This window comes from Anguilla anguilla, chromosome 1, assembly GCF_013347855.1.
Source record: "Anguilla anguilla isolate fAngAng1 chromosome 1, fAngAng1.pri, whole genome shotgun sequence".
NCBI classification, from domain to species: domain Eukaryota; kingdom Metazoa; phylum Chordata; class Actinopteri; order Anguilliformes; family Anguillidae; genus Anguilla; species Anguilla anguilla.
The window spans coordinates 31,939,784-31,954,797 of NC_049201.1; the positions used below are offsets into that span (position 1 = coordinate 31,939,784).

The following is a 15,014-nucleotide window of genomic DNA, read 5'->3' on the forward strand; positions in this document are numbered from 1 at the left end:
TGACTAAACTGTACCAATAAATACACTGACCATTTCTAATTATTTCATGGGTGTTTTGTTGCCCATAATTTCTCCTGTAGGCAGCTTAAGTGGCATGAAAATAAAACTTAGGTGGCCCGCCTGCATTTCAATGCAGGAAAACCCCCTTTATGTCAACATTATGTTAAGAACTCAAGAGACTATTGCATTGAGGATCAATAAGAATGTTATAAACAGTCTGATGAAGTCAAATTACTGTTGAAGACCTATGTAAGGTACAATGTTTTTGTTCATTCAAGGTAAGGGACCCCAAGTCCCATCAAAATATCTCATAGCCCCCTATCAGTGTGGTGTAGAATCACTCCTGTTACATTACATCACAAGGCTATTTCTAAAAAGGTTGGATAATTGTGACGGTACGGGTGCTGGGACCCAGGCGCAGAGTGGGGGAAAAAAAACACGAAACTCAAAAAGGGAAAATTAACAAAGATTTTACTCACACAAAAAAAAGGCAAACACAACCAGGGAACAGGCAAGGCCACAAAGGGCAAAACAACAAACTCAAAACATTAAGAACAAAACACAGAACAGAACACAGGCAGGCAGGCAGGGTACAGGCAGGTGGAACACACAGGCAAACACATAAAAGAAACACCAGAAAATACATACGGGTCAGGAACAAACACAAGTCAGAAGCAAACACAGGTAGGAAACAAACAAGTCAGGAACAAAACACAAACGGGTAAAAAACGCAGGCAGGTACAATGGGTCTGAAAATTCATAGGCAACAAACACAAGGAAGAACAAACGCAAGGAACCAGCACCCGAGTCAAGGGAACAGAGAACTTAAATAGACAAGGGGTAACAATACACAGGTGAACTCAAAAAACAATCAAACCAGAAGGAGGGGATAACAAGACACAGGTGGGAACAATGATGGGATAACGGGACAGACAATAATACAATTAACAGGGGGGGAGCAGGACACAAAACAGAAGTGCCGCCATCTGGCGGCCCAACAGGGGAAACACAGACAGGAAAACAGGACCATGACAATAATTGTAGAATTTATGGATAAAATAGATTAAAGTTTTAATAATTTTTGTCATCTTCGAATTTTATTATTTAATAAGCATCTGTCTTAAAACAACCAACCTTTTTATATAATTATTTTAGAAATTGTGATGAATTGATTTTAATATAACTTATTGCAGTTTCCTGTAGTTTCTTTAAACATTTACTAAATCTAATTTGGTTGCTGAAAAAAAATGAACACATGTATGCAAGTGTAACTCGTTTAAATTCTTACCCAAATTCAAGGTTAAAGCATGTTGTGGTTATGTTTAATTGGGACCCATTTCCAAGGGAAAAGAAAAATGAACATTTTGCGATGAACATCTAGAGTAATTAAATAAAATCTTTGATTAGGGCGTGTCCAGTGACACTGCTTCTCTGGTGCACGGTTGTTTATGAAGGTGTGTTTTAAAACACTCCGAACGCCACACTACAAAAATATCCACACAGACGTGCTCAAAAAATCACAGCGTCCTTATTTTCTTGTAATGGCTTCCCCAATGCTTGACCACCTGCGCGACTCAGACCAGGACGTTAGACTGGCGACTGACACATGCCAGTTTAATCTTACAGCTTCTTTAAAATGAGCAAGGTGCAGAGAAGGAGGCGTATTCCTCCAGATCGCGCAAACTCTTAGAACACAAGCAGGAGTGTAGTACGCTACAATAGACGACCACTGCAACGAGCTACATAAATTCGTGATGCACAAGGTGTGACGCCGTTTCTGTAGCGTCATAAAGCCCAAAACTAGAGTGGAATCGTTCCCTGACTGCATCGGTTTACCTTCATTGAATTGAACCAGATCTTATTTATTTTAACGCTAAATTTTTCCTATTATACGGGGTCTACAGATTTGAGCACCATCAGACCCAACGCATTGACCGGCAGCCCATCCGTCCTCCATTAGCCTCGCGTTATTTCTGTTAAGGTAAGTCATTGCGCTCCGTATTGTGGGAGCAATAAAGGAGTATGTTTTCTCTCCGTCTGTGCGTGTGATTGCTCGTGGTGCGTAGGCGATGGGTTTTTCCTTGGACGGCGCGGTATATTTTGCCTAATAGATATACCAATAACTGAGAGACTGTCATATTTTAAAAATCATTTTGTACAATAAGGAGAGCATGGTTTATGTAACCCACATCACATAACACAGCTTATCTTAATTTACAGTTGTGGTTGGTTTTGTGTGATGTGTTGTTGGGAATTGATGCAAGACTACGCGCGCGCGCGCGCGCGCAAACACACACACACACACACACACACACAAAATTATGTATATTTTCACACTTTAGCACGCAGAGGTGAGAAGTCTATGCTCCATTATTCTCATTTTCTCTTATGCAAAGTGTGAATGGTTGTGCCGTGCGTGCAAATGATATGCAAAAATTCTGCTTATATATTTGGTGAATGCACACTGAACAATTTAGTAAAATTTAGTGTCCATTTACGATGTATTACAAGGGTTTTTGTGTACAGCAAGGAATTTAGCCAGAATACGTTTCAAAAATAAAAGATGATGCCGAATGAATGTGTGCATTCCTTCAACTTCAGCGCAGTGCTGCGTCGTGCTGTTGCTGCTCAGCTAGTATGTCGGTATGCACGTAGTTGCGTCGATCCTTGAAATTTTTTAAGTGAATAATGATATATCAGAGTAGCCTACTCCAAAAGAAAAAATGAATATATTTCTTGTCAAAACCACAACGTGTTTAGTGAGGAAATGCACACATACAAGCCACATCATCTAGGCTATTGGGACAAACACACCCTTTGTCTTGATTGCGGTTGTTTAAATCTGTATCGCAATGTAAACAGTTTTGTTTTACCTTCTCTTTATCTAAATTTGTATACAAGCAAATGATACTGCCGATGTTCTTTTCTCAAGGTCATTCCGTGCTTGATAACGATGAAAAAGGACAGCCGGGCGGTTACATACAGCGCAAAGATACTTGTCAATGGATCTGGCTAATTGTGTAGCCCAGCATAATTCTTAAAATTTTGCTTATTTATTAAGCGAATTTAGTAAAATACCATGGCAGATAAATTGAAATTGAGTGCGCCCGTAGTGGTATTGCCAAATTCTTATAAGTTAATACTAGATATGGGATAGTGCCATACTGGTCAGAAAATAATTATTCTTGAGTGAATAAATCATCTTTAATGCTAACATCACACAATTACCAAGAACGCAAGTTGCCAAATTCGAATTCTTTTAAATACTCCAAACTGAATAGGAGACACAGAATTTAAACTTGAATATGCATGATATTTACGACTGCATACAGTAAGAGGTGTGTATGGATCGGTTTGGCAATTTTCGAGAGCGTTAACAATTCAACACTGTTAATGCATTGTAGTGCAGATATGCATGATGACATTTATAATTATCTAGATATACATGATTATATAGGCATATTTAAAATGAGATATTCACTAGTATTAAGCCAATATACTATTCATGTTAAAAAAATACACAAATACATACAAACATGTAACTGCCCCAACTGCTTCCAAAACTGCAACACTGTAGCATTATGTGGTTGCATTGGCAAATATAATGTTAGCACGTGTAATGTTAGAATGTTAGCAGTATTTTTACTGTTAAGTATTTACTTTTAGACTGTGAATTATAAAAGAGCTACTTCCAGTACTATTGCAGTGGTATAATATTCGAAGGTTTTAAAGAACTATTTAGCATATTTCCATAAAACTGTTTACCTACCAAATAGTTTATTTGATAGGGACAATGCAAGTTAACATAGTACCACTTCAACTCGTTACAAACAAGTTAATGTAACTGATGTACCGCATACAGAGATTATAGCTATTGCTAGTTTCCAACTCCTATATTTTGTGTGCCTATTAACTATACACTCCTTAAAGATTTGTTTCCCAGCTTCTGTGCTGTGATACATTTTACTACACTCTAAAAAAATTTGGCACAGTATTTTACAGTATTTGGGGCAGTATGATATTGTGAAATCATTTTTCTGCTTATTACTGTGAATGGTAATGCATTATGGGCAACCATTTTTTATACATGGCATGTGATACAATAGCATTTGTTGTACTGTGAAACCATTCACAGTGAATGTTTTTGCATGCAAAAAAACTGAGCTATGATGAGAAACTAAAAGTTTTAAAAAACTAACAAGGCAGAAGAAGTGTTCCTCAAAGGTCTATATCCATTTAACCCGATAGAAAGTCCAGAAGAAAGCAGCACACCTGAATCTTCATGTGACATGCTTCACCAGAGAATATTTGGACTTTGATTGGTAAAAGTATTAAAACCCCATCTCCCACACCATATACAAAAGCCTTATGTCTATTTTGTTTACATTTTTTATTGGATAAATGGGCTATGGGGCAGAGCAGGCCTACGTTCCTTAGCAATTTTTTAAAAACAAATTTGACTCAATCTTTTCAGTTTAATTTTATGCACATTCCCAGTTATGTGATTGTGGTCAAGAGGTTAATATCAGACTCAGAGGTCATGTTAATGTAGGATTTTGCACTCAGATAAGAGCCAAAACGGAGGGGAAAATTACCCTTCTATATACGCAGATATTGGTCTAACATTTGTAATGTTTAATGATCATAATATTTACACAGCCATTGTTCAATATCAATCCTATTTGGCAAACAAAACTAAGAGCAAACAGAGAGTGAGCTTTGCATCAGCTTGAGCCCTGCAATTTATCACATAATTTGTGGTCAGTAGTATGATCAAGGTTTGCCGTTTAGCAGTGCTGCAAAAAAAAAAGTATAACTATAACAGACTGGCATCATCAGAATCCCAACACAAATGCCTTTGAAAAGCAATTTATCTACTCACTCATTTGACAGACATCCGGGTCTTAATTACCAAAATTATCAGCAGTCGTCTACAATTTCAACTCTCAAGTTCTGATGCTCTTGACAGAAAGTAGGCTATAGCCAGTCCATTCAGTTTCTCTGATTCGATGCTGTTCCTCAGGTAGTTCTTGATTAATTTTAATTTTTAAAATGATTCATTAATTTAAACAGTGCTCTGCTGGTACTACTGTGATAGGCAATGTCATAACAACCACAGTAGCCTACACACCTCACCAAAGGTTACTAGATGATGTACAATAAGCATTTTCGCAAGTTAGGAGATTGAAGTGTGTGTTAACGATCTCAGTTTTAAACATGCCCTGAATGACAGCAGTTGAGCAAGGAAGGTTGTTGATATATCCATTCTCAGATTGTTATTTTAAAAAGCCATCCAACTTTGACAACTTTTCTACCTGTCGCTCCTGGTCCGTTTAATCTTTTCTGAGGCCCACCTTTTGTGTTTATAAGGCATTTTGATATGCTTAGTTATAGCTAGGACTCCTCTTTGCTCTCTTCCTTAGCTAGCTAGCTGGCCTTAAAGTTTGACTGCCAAAACTAGCTAACTAGCTAACAGTTTTGACAAATAGACACTTGACGTTGGACACAGCATACACAGACATATTCCAAGCAATCTTTGCATAAGAGAAAATAACACTAGCACCAAAGAAATGACCACAAAATATTTAATTGAATAGTTTAAACAATATGTTTTCTGTAGAGTGGGCATATTGGATAAATTTGACATGATTATAGACTATTATACAACAAAAGTGTACTAACCAGAATTGAGATGAGTTTGCTTATTGAATGATATATAAAGCAGACAGCGCTATTAAATTCACGTGTACTTTCTGATGTTTATTAAGTGACTCATGTGAGGACCCGTGCATGAATAAATGTTTTTCATGAAGGGCTAGTTATCCGTGAAGGTTGGGGGGGCTGGAACTGCCCCTAGTTCCAGCCCTGGTGGCCAACTCTCACCTGGGAGACCCGAGTTCAATCCTCGCCAGATCATCGCCACATTGGTATCAAGGTACATTTGTCTTTAGAGCGGTGGATTGTGTGGACGCCTCTTACCCTGGAGACCTGGGTTTGTTATGTAGGTTTTACAGGACATTTTTCACAGTTTGCAATTACAGTGTTATACTGTGTTTTACAATAAAATGATGAATATTGTATTTCACATTATAGTAATAACACTGTTAATAAATTTACAGTAAGTTACTGTGATTTTCATAAGAAAAAAGACAGGGTAAAAAGACAATATAACATATACAAAGAATCACTGTTTATTAGTTCTCCATAAATTGCCACAGTCCACAGTGCATTCATAGCATTGCTGGTGGTGTGAACCCATGAAGTTTACATCCTTTCTCCCTGATTGATGTGGACACAAGGGGTTGATTGCAGCAAGCCTTCAAGTAAGAGACTAGCCGGGCGTTCCTTCAGATTTAACTGTATTTCCCGGATGTAGATTAAGACCAAGGCCAAATGGCCTTATTCCTGAATGCAGTGTTCTTTAACCACCACCTAGAGTTCCATTCTTTGCAAACATGCTACTGATCAGATTTTACAAGACACTAAAAACCATTTATGATACTTGGGGCAAATACAGACACTAATCAAATAATTTTTAAATATTTGTTTTGTTTTAGTTATTTTCTGACCGGGGAAGACCAATTCCTGTTAATTGAGGCATTTACAAATAATAGAACAAACAGAACAAAGGTAAATAGAACAAGTACTTTCATTTGAAATAATACAGTTTAAGTGAATTAATACAAAATTCATCTCAATGAAAAAATCTCTATTTCTTTACTTCAAATACTTTATAAATAATATTTCAAATTATATTTTAAATGTATTTGATGAAATAAGAGAGTGTCTCCAAGCTAGCCATTAACTCACCCTTCCTATCTCCCAAATTTGTGGGCTCCACCCTTTCTCATTGATGGGAATAGCATGCCTGATAATTGAGCAAACTTGAGATTAATAAATAAGTACCATTACATAATGGGCCTGTTTAGAGTGTTGTTTTTGCCACCAGTTTTTGATTTAGTCATAGTCTTAGTCTTTTGACTAAAATGCATTTCAGTTTTAGTCACATTTTAGTCATGCCTTCTTCATTAATTTTAGTCAAGACAAGAATGACTAAAATCATATTTATTTTAGTCGACGAAAATAACAAAGTATTTTAGTCACATTTTAGTCCTACTTAATTTTTGTCACATTTCCAGTCTCCAGTAGTTAAATACCCTAAAGATAGTCTACAAAGGTAATGACTGGTACTCACCGATTATCCAACTAATTTGGAAACAACCAGTTATGACAAGAGCGTCTGCCCCTTTTACACAAGTGAACTCTGCTTCAAATATACATATGGCATTGTCTGCCTGCAGTGTGTTGCCCTGTAACAAAGCAGCTTTACTTTTTAAAAAGACAATGAAGACGTTAAAGATGAATGTAAAGCATTTCACAAGTTTATTTTAAAACACACACCTTTGTTGATTAAACTCCATGTAATAAAAAAAAATCATATGGTCACAGGCTAAGTGTTACATGGATATTTATATAATAACGTTTTTTTTAAACGGTTTTGGCTATCATAAGGGGCTTTCCAAAAAGACAAGATTATTTTACAAGAACTGTGGAGATTATTTAGGATTATTTAAAGTTACCAGTATAACAAAACAAAATGGGTCTTATATCAATTGAGCATGGTAAGGCAAAGTATTTTAAAACATGTAGAATAAAATAAATTAACATATTTTCACTCTTATTTCTAAATACAACATGACTCATTGTAGAGTTACAGTCAGTAATGTTACACTCAGTCCAGACAGCCCGGAATCATTTGGCAAAGAAAAAAAGTGTACTTGCTTCCTCAAGGGGAAAAATACAACAAATCTAAAAAGACACCTGAGGCTTCGGCACCCTGACATCTATGCACCAGTAAGTAACATTAAGTGGATATCAATTTACAGGCTAAATAACCAGTCCCTAAAGTTATTCGCGATTCGGAATTTTCGGAATTCAACACAACATCAACAAAATTCCGCATTTTTCCTGACGAATTATGCAGCGTTGCGAAAAAATGCGGCATTTTGTTGATGTTGTGTTGAATTCCGAAAATTCTCATACTTTTGTTCTTTTTCTTCCAGAAGAAGAAGCCAGAAGAAGGGACATTATGTTAATGTTTGCTAGTGATAGACTGGCTATGGCAGCAAAAAATGTGGATCACACAATTTGCATCTGTGGAGAGAGTCAAGTTCACAATTAAGCCAGTGACAGGCATACATTGACCAATTGGTTTTCTGCACCTTATAATGAATGCTTATTATTGGATCAACACAAATCGAATGTTTCGCTACGCCACCCTAGAGCTAGGGCAGCCGACAGGAGTTTCATCAGTGAAATGTATCAACACATGTTCTTCGGATATAGCCTATTGTTTTTCTAGGCAAAATTAATTAGTAACCGTTGTCATCATATAAAGGCAATTTCGTCATGTTATCATCTTCGTCATCAAAAAACAGGTTGTTGATGAAAAATTTCGTCATCATTTTCGTTGACGAAAACAACACTGGTATTAGGTATGAGACTAATGACTCCAATGAGCCAGATATACCTGAGTTGGTCAAGTGGCTGTTCAATGACTCTGTGGATACCATTGATAAAAAAGCATAACATGGCTATTAATGTAACAGATACGTCAGGAATTCAGAAAAATACTACAGTTCAAGACCATTCAAGAAGTCAAGGTTTTGTATAAAGCCACATCCTAATACATTCAAGGTCAACCAAGGACAATAATGAGCCACTCTAGTCATCACTTCAACTCGATCTCAAAATGTTAGAGGGGTAATAACCATGGGTATGAATATGGCTGTTAGCTACAACTGTGGCGACCAGAGGGAACTATCTATAATTAAGAGTTCAGGGGTAAGTTCAGGCAGGATTGCTGTAAATTAATAATTTCACATTTTCATAGTTTAAATGCAACTCTATCGTAGTCAAGTCTTCATCTTTTTAGTCAGACATAAATTTATACTTATACTATTTCTAAATACGAGTCACCATCCCACAACCGAAGACCCCAAGTGTCGAAGATCTAGGGTTCTTTCCAGTCACTGATTTTATCTGTCGGTCCTACCTTGACCTGTAAATCGAGCGAAGTGCACCATCTTTAAGGACATTCTGAATTGTTAAATTCTCCTTGGAGGGACAGGTAGTGAGGAGGCTTGCAGAGGAGGCTTCAGCAAGGACGCACAAGTGCAGCCTTTGCAGAAGTCTTCTTTTGGATGCGTGACATAAATGATGCACCAATTATCCACATCTACAATGTGTGTAATTGATGTGGTTTCACATCAGGACGAGAACAGGACATTCAGCCCAAAAATGCTTGCCTTTTTCCTGACTTAGTTGTACCTAGTCCTCCGATTATCTACAGACTAGATTGCATGTAGCACTGTATCAAGGCTGGTCTTGAAAATCCCCAGAGGTTCTGCCTCTACTGCATGGCCTCAGAGGCTATTCCACACATGGACTACTTTCTGCCATTCTTCCTGTTTCTACAGAATTTACCTTTTGCTAATTTACATTGATGTACCCTCGTTCTACTAACAGAACTCAAACCTGAAGAATCTCCCGTAGTTCACTTTGTTATTTGACTTTATGAATTTAAAAGCATCAATCAAATGACCCTAAGTCCTTTTCTAAGCTTGTAGAGATTAAGCATCCTATGTCTTTCCTCATAGCTTTGGTTTTTTGACCAGGAATCAATTTGGTTACTCTTCTTTGAACCTTTTCCAAAGCCTCTATATCTGTCTTGTAGTATTCTCAAAAAGTTCACACAATAATCCAAAAAATAGTTAGTACAGTAGTCTAACAAATGTAAGATAAGTATAACTTCCTTGGATTTGTACTCAATACTTTTGGCTATATATCCCAGCATCCTGTTGGCCTTTTTATTGCCACAGCACAGTGCCTAGAATCTGAAAGGCTTTGATCAACTCCCTCTGAAATCTTTTTCAAACTGAGAACATTCCAATTTTGTTTGTCCCATAAAGTAATCCTGCCTAATGTTTTTATTTCCCACATTCAGAACTTTATATTTGGCTATATTAAATTTCATTTGCCAGGTTTCTGCCCACTTCTGGATTTTATTTAAATCTTCTTGAATTACTTTAGTAGATTCCAAACTATTAGCTGGGCCTCCTAGTTTTGTATCATCTGCAAACTTAGCTGATGTACTTTTAATGTCCCTGTCAAGGTAATTGATATAAATGAGGAAGAGCAGTGGTCCCAGCACCAATCCACGTGGGACTCCACTTCCAACAGTTCCCTGCTCAGATAATATCCCTCTTACTACTACTCTTTGTGTTCTACCCCGTAGCCAGTTCTGAATCTACTCTGAAAGTCCTCTAATTCCTATTGTCTTCATTTTACTAACAAGTCTGTCATGTGGTACCTTATCAACTGCCTTTTGGAAATCTAAGTATATAATATCATAAGCCTTGTTATAATAAAAACACTTGGTAGTGTTTCCCTTGCAAAAACCTTACTGGCTATCCCTTACAATGTTGCTATTTTCAAAACATACTTCCAACTTGCCTCTAATGATAGATTCCAGTATTTTACATGTGATGCAAGTTAAACTGACAGGCCTGTAGTTTCCTGAATCAGTATGGTCCCCTTTATTGTAAATTAGTATGTCACACGCCAGTGTGACCCCCCTGGGAGGGAGATGCAGCAGTTCCGGGAAACACCATTGGTTGCCACATGGAGAGAGAGAGAGTGCACCCACACAGATACAAAATAAAATAAACAAATACTTTTGTTTTGTGCTCTGTTAAACACTCTGTTAAACAAACACTAAACAAAGAAACAAAATAAAGAAACACGCTCTCGATGTGAGCTCCTGGTCTTGGCCCAAACTGTGGAGAGCAACACACCTTTAAGCACCTGGGCTGATTAGCTAATGCAACCCAGGTGTGTGTGCTTTCTCAACCAGCCGGTGTTGCTGAGACCAATCCGCTTCACCGCCAGACCGAATGCCACACACCTCCAACCCCAGAATGCAGCCGAAGGCTAATTTGGCTTACGCCGAGGCCGCTCCCTCCCGGGTTTCAGCACCAAAATGTCACACCAGCATGGCACCCCTCTGAGGGAGATACAGCAGTTCCAGGAAACACTGTTGGTTGCCACATGGAGAGAGTGAAAGCACACCCACACTAACACAAAATAAAACTAGAAGAGTGCACTCAGTAGAGTGCAGATCTTCGCCAGGCGTGTTAGCTTTGGTGATGCAACAATAGAGGCTACACTAGTGGTGTCGCTAGGGGTGGGCTTCCGGGGCTGAAGCCCCGGATGTTTATCAGAAAACTAACTGTGGTGTGGGGATGGCTGGTTTAAGCAGCCACACCTGCCTTGGGTCAAGCTAATTAGACCTAGCCAATTGGATAATTGGTTAAGAATTAGATAATTGGCCAGGCTAATTGGACCCGGGAACAGGAGTGGCTGCACCTGTGCGTAGTGAGGTAATCAGTGCGCACAGGTTAAATCTGCCATCCCCACTCACAGAAGGGAGCCTCTTTGTCATGACAGTGTTTTACATCTGCTCATTTGGCTGTACCATCTTGCCAACCCTCGTAAATAAATGTGGACTGTTGGAACATCATCTCCCTGTGTCTCTGTGCTGGGGGCCCCCTAGGAAAGCCACTTCGGTGGCCTGTGGCAGGCTTGTTTGCCACACTAACATTACAGCGAATATTGAGAGCCAGTCAGCAGCTCAGCCGGAGAGTGCAGAGCAGCACAGGGTTTATTGATACTGGCTATATACATGCAGCTAATTGTGATTAACTAAAATTAGGCAAGCTAAAATCAGATTTAGAAATGTAACATCAACAAAATAATTAGTTGTGATGCCAGCTCAGTAATGTTAGTACAGCTAACGTTAGCTAACAACGTTAGCTAGCTAGCTAACCCATGTATTCTTTTTAGCTTGCCTGACCAGTGCCTTGCCAGTTTACGTGTTAGTATGAAAAATTTAAAAAAGCCATTACATATCATCACTCACAGCTGCATAGGATAAGCAGCTAGGAGGTAGTTAGCTAGCTATTTATGACTAGTATTTTGTTTATTAATGTAGTTACAGTATATCTTATACATATTCTGGTGTTTGTATAGCCAGTTATATTGAATCACGTAGATATTTACTCTGTTGTTAGTCTGTTTCTCTACTGTAACATAACCAGTTACATTAATTATGTAACTACATCTAGATGTCTTCATTCTGCTTTGCAATATAGCCACATATTACATTAATTCAACATTATATCTCTATACTAGCCATATTAGTATAGCACTGTCACTATTATTTTTTGTAGTCTACAGTATTGTTTGTATGTGTAATAATATAGTAAATGGGCCCCAAAAAAATGTGTGGGTCCCAAAAACTTTTGCGTCCTAGAAACGCCCTCTCTCCGGCTGAGCTGCTGACTGGCTCTGGTCTAAATACTTATGTAAATGTGGTATTTCAGTTTTTTATTTTTTAATAAATTTGCTAAAATTTCTAAACCTGTTTTCACTTTGTCACTATGGTGTATTGTGTGTGGATTGATGAGAATAAAAATGAATTGAATCCATTTTATAATAAGGCTGTAACGTAACAAAATGTGGAAAAAGTGAAGGGGTCTGAATACTTTCCGAAGGCACTGTACATTAAATCTAACTGCAGAATGATTGCTAGTCCCAAGGGGCTCAATTACCTCTATGTTCTGTCTGGATCATTACATTGCACCAGATCCAGAATTTATTTCCCTCTTGTTGGCTGATTGACATACTGTGGCAAAAAAAAATTCTTCCTCACTTTTCCCTTGTCCTGTCATTGTTTCCCAATTAATAGCAGGGTAACTGAAGTCACCCATAATAATAGTCTCACAATCCTTACAAGCTTGTTTTATGCTTCCAAAGAGCGTTGAATTCACACTACAGTCTGATGCTGGTGGGCCGGTAACACACACCTACCATAAGGCCCTTTTTATGTTCCCCTATGAGCTTTATCCAAATATCCTCACTAGGCATGATCTGGACTATTTCTGAAATTTTCTGCACAGACCTGCCTCTCTTACTGGATCTATCCTTCCTAATGAGTTTGTACCCTTCTATATTATATTCATCCCCATCCTCCTCCCCAAGCCATGTCTCTGTAATCCCAACTATGCCATAGCCCCCACTATTCATAGCAGCCTCAAGTTCCAAATAATTATTTTTTATATTTCTAGCATTTAAGCAAAGACATATCAGATTATTACTTCTACACATCCTCTCCTGTTCCATCACCCCCTGTCGTCCCAAGCCACCCTTACTACAACTTTGCTTTAAAAAGACTTCATTAGTGTTCACACTGTTATAAGATGCCCTGACAGCTTCCATCCAGGCAGTCTGAACTTCCCTACCCTTTTCACTTCCTGACCTCCCTGCCCCCCAAGTCCATAGTTTATATATATATATATATATATATATATATATATATATATATATATATATGATCAGATGGATGTCTGTGTTTTCATGGCATTTATATATGAACCATTGTGTTCATACAATCAGTTACAGTCACCAATACAAAATCACCCTGAAGTATCAGTGCTATGAAAACCCCCCAAATAAAGTAATTTATAATTACATCTCCCTCCAGCTGTTTACTTTGAATTAATTAATTAGGCTACATATTCGTGAACATGGACGGTGGTGCAGTGGGTAAAACTGTCGCCTCATAGCAAGAAGGTCCTGGGTTTGAATCCGGCCTGGGTCTCTGTGTGGAGTTTGCATATTCTCCCTGTGTCCGTGTGGGTTTACTCCGGTTTCCTCCCACAGTCCAAAGACATGCAGGTAGGCTAATTGGAGACTCTAAATTGCTCATAGGTATGAGTGTGTGAGTGAATGGTGAATGAATGGTGTGCGTGTGTCCTGCGATAGATTGGCGGTAGTGGTAGTAGTTAAGCTACAGCACAGTTGCCAGTAAGAGAACAGTAGGCAACTAAACTAAAACTACATTGAAGCTACTTCACAAAAAACATAAATTAGGTCTGAATGACGTAATGCAAGTTTAATGCCTAAATAGACACATTTCTGACACAAGTGCATCCACGATTCTTTAATCCAAAGGCACAAACTCACAAAGCTAAAACAACTGCCTAAAATCTAAAATAGTCCATTACTTTGCCTAAATGGTGCTGAGAATCACACTCCCCAGATGACACTGTTCATTTATTTTGTCTTCAAAGTCTGATATTCCTTATTTATTTACATTGGGAGTTCCAATGTTTTTGATTGTGAGTGCAATTAACTATTAATGATGCTACATTTCATATGAAAAGCAGATTGTGAAAATGTGTACTTTTTTTTTTTTTTTAAGTATTTGGACCGCAAAAGCCTAGAAATAACCCTGCCCAGATGGCCAAACTACTTTATAGCAAACCCATTGCCCAAAATCGATCAACTGAACTAGTCATGGTTGGCTAGGAATATAATATCCCACTTTGTGCCGTATTTTATTACATTCCAGGTAGATGTGTGACAGAGAAGTGAGAGAGAGCTAGACAGCCAATAAAAATGATTAAAAAAATATTCTTTGAAAGTGGCAGCTGATATGCTAGCTGCTGTTGTTTTAGCTAACAAGCTAAATAATATGCAATGAGACTTAGCCAAGACAGCTATGTGTAGTGCTAAACTGAAATTGTGTACTATTGTTAATTATATTGCTAACTGGCTCATAATCTTTCATGTTTGATTCATCATTCTAATCAATAAGCCTCAAGTTGGCTAATATTAGCTTATGCTAGTTTGCTAATTTTACTTCTGCAATATCCCATGACCTAGGTAATGACAACATATACATTTAATCTATTTCCATAACATAACATAACATAACATAACATAACATAACATAACATAATGACAAGAACAGTCTATTGAGCCCAACAATGCTCGCCATTTTCCTATCTAAAGGGTAGCTAGTGCTCATCGAAGGGATGTGCTAAATACCGTATTCGGCAACGCTCAAATGTTTTCTTCTCCCAAATTTGACCAATATAATTCAGATTTGA

General features: G+C 37.9%; 1 protein-coding gene across 4 annotated transcripts in view; it reads left to right on the forward strand.

Annotated features, from left to right (window-relative positions):
• The first annotated feature begins 1,535 nt into the window (after positions 1–1,535).
• Positions 1,536–15,014, forward strand: part of vsnl1b (visinin-like 1b) — a 34,872-nt gene continuing 21,393 nt past the window's right edge. Inside the window, exons 1-3 of one of the 4 annotated variants that reach the window (XM_035430389.1) lie at positions 1,536–1,763; positions 1,905–1,981; positions 5,814–5,935. The gene's annotated coding sequence lies outside the window, so the exon portion shown is untranslated. Of the gene's footprint in view, positions 1,982–5,813; positions 5,936–15,014 lie in introns of all 4 variants that reach the window. The other 3 variants (XM_035430378.1, XM_035430380.1, XM_035430370.1) reach the window with 3 other exon arrangements.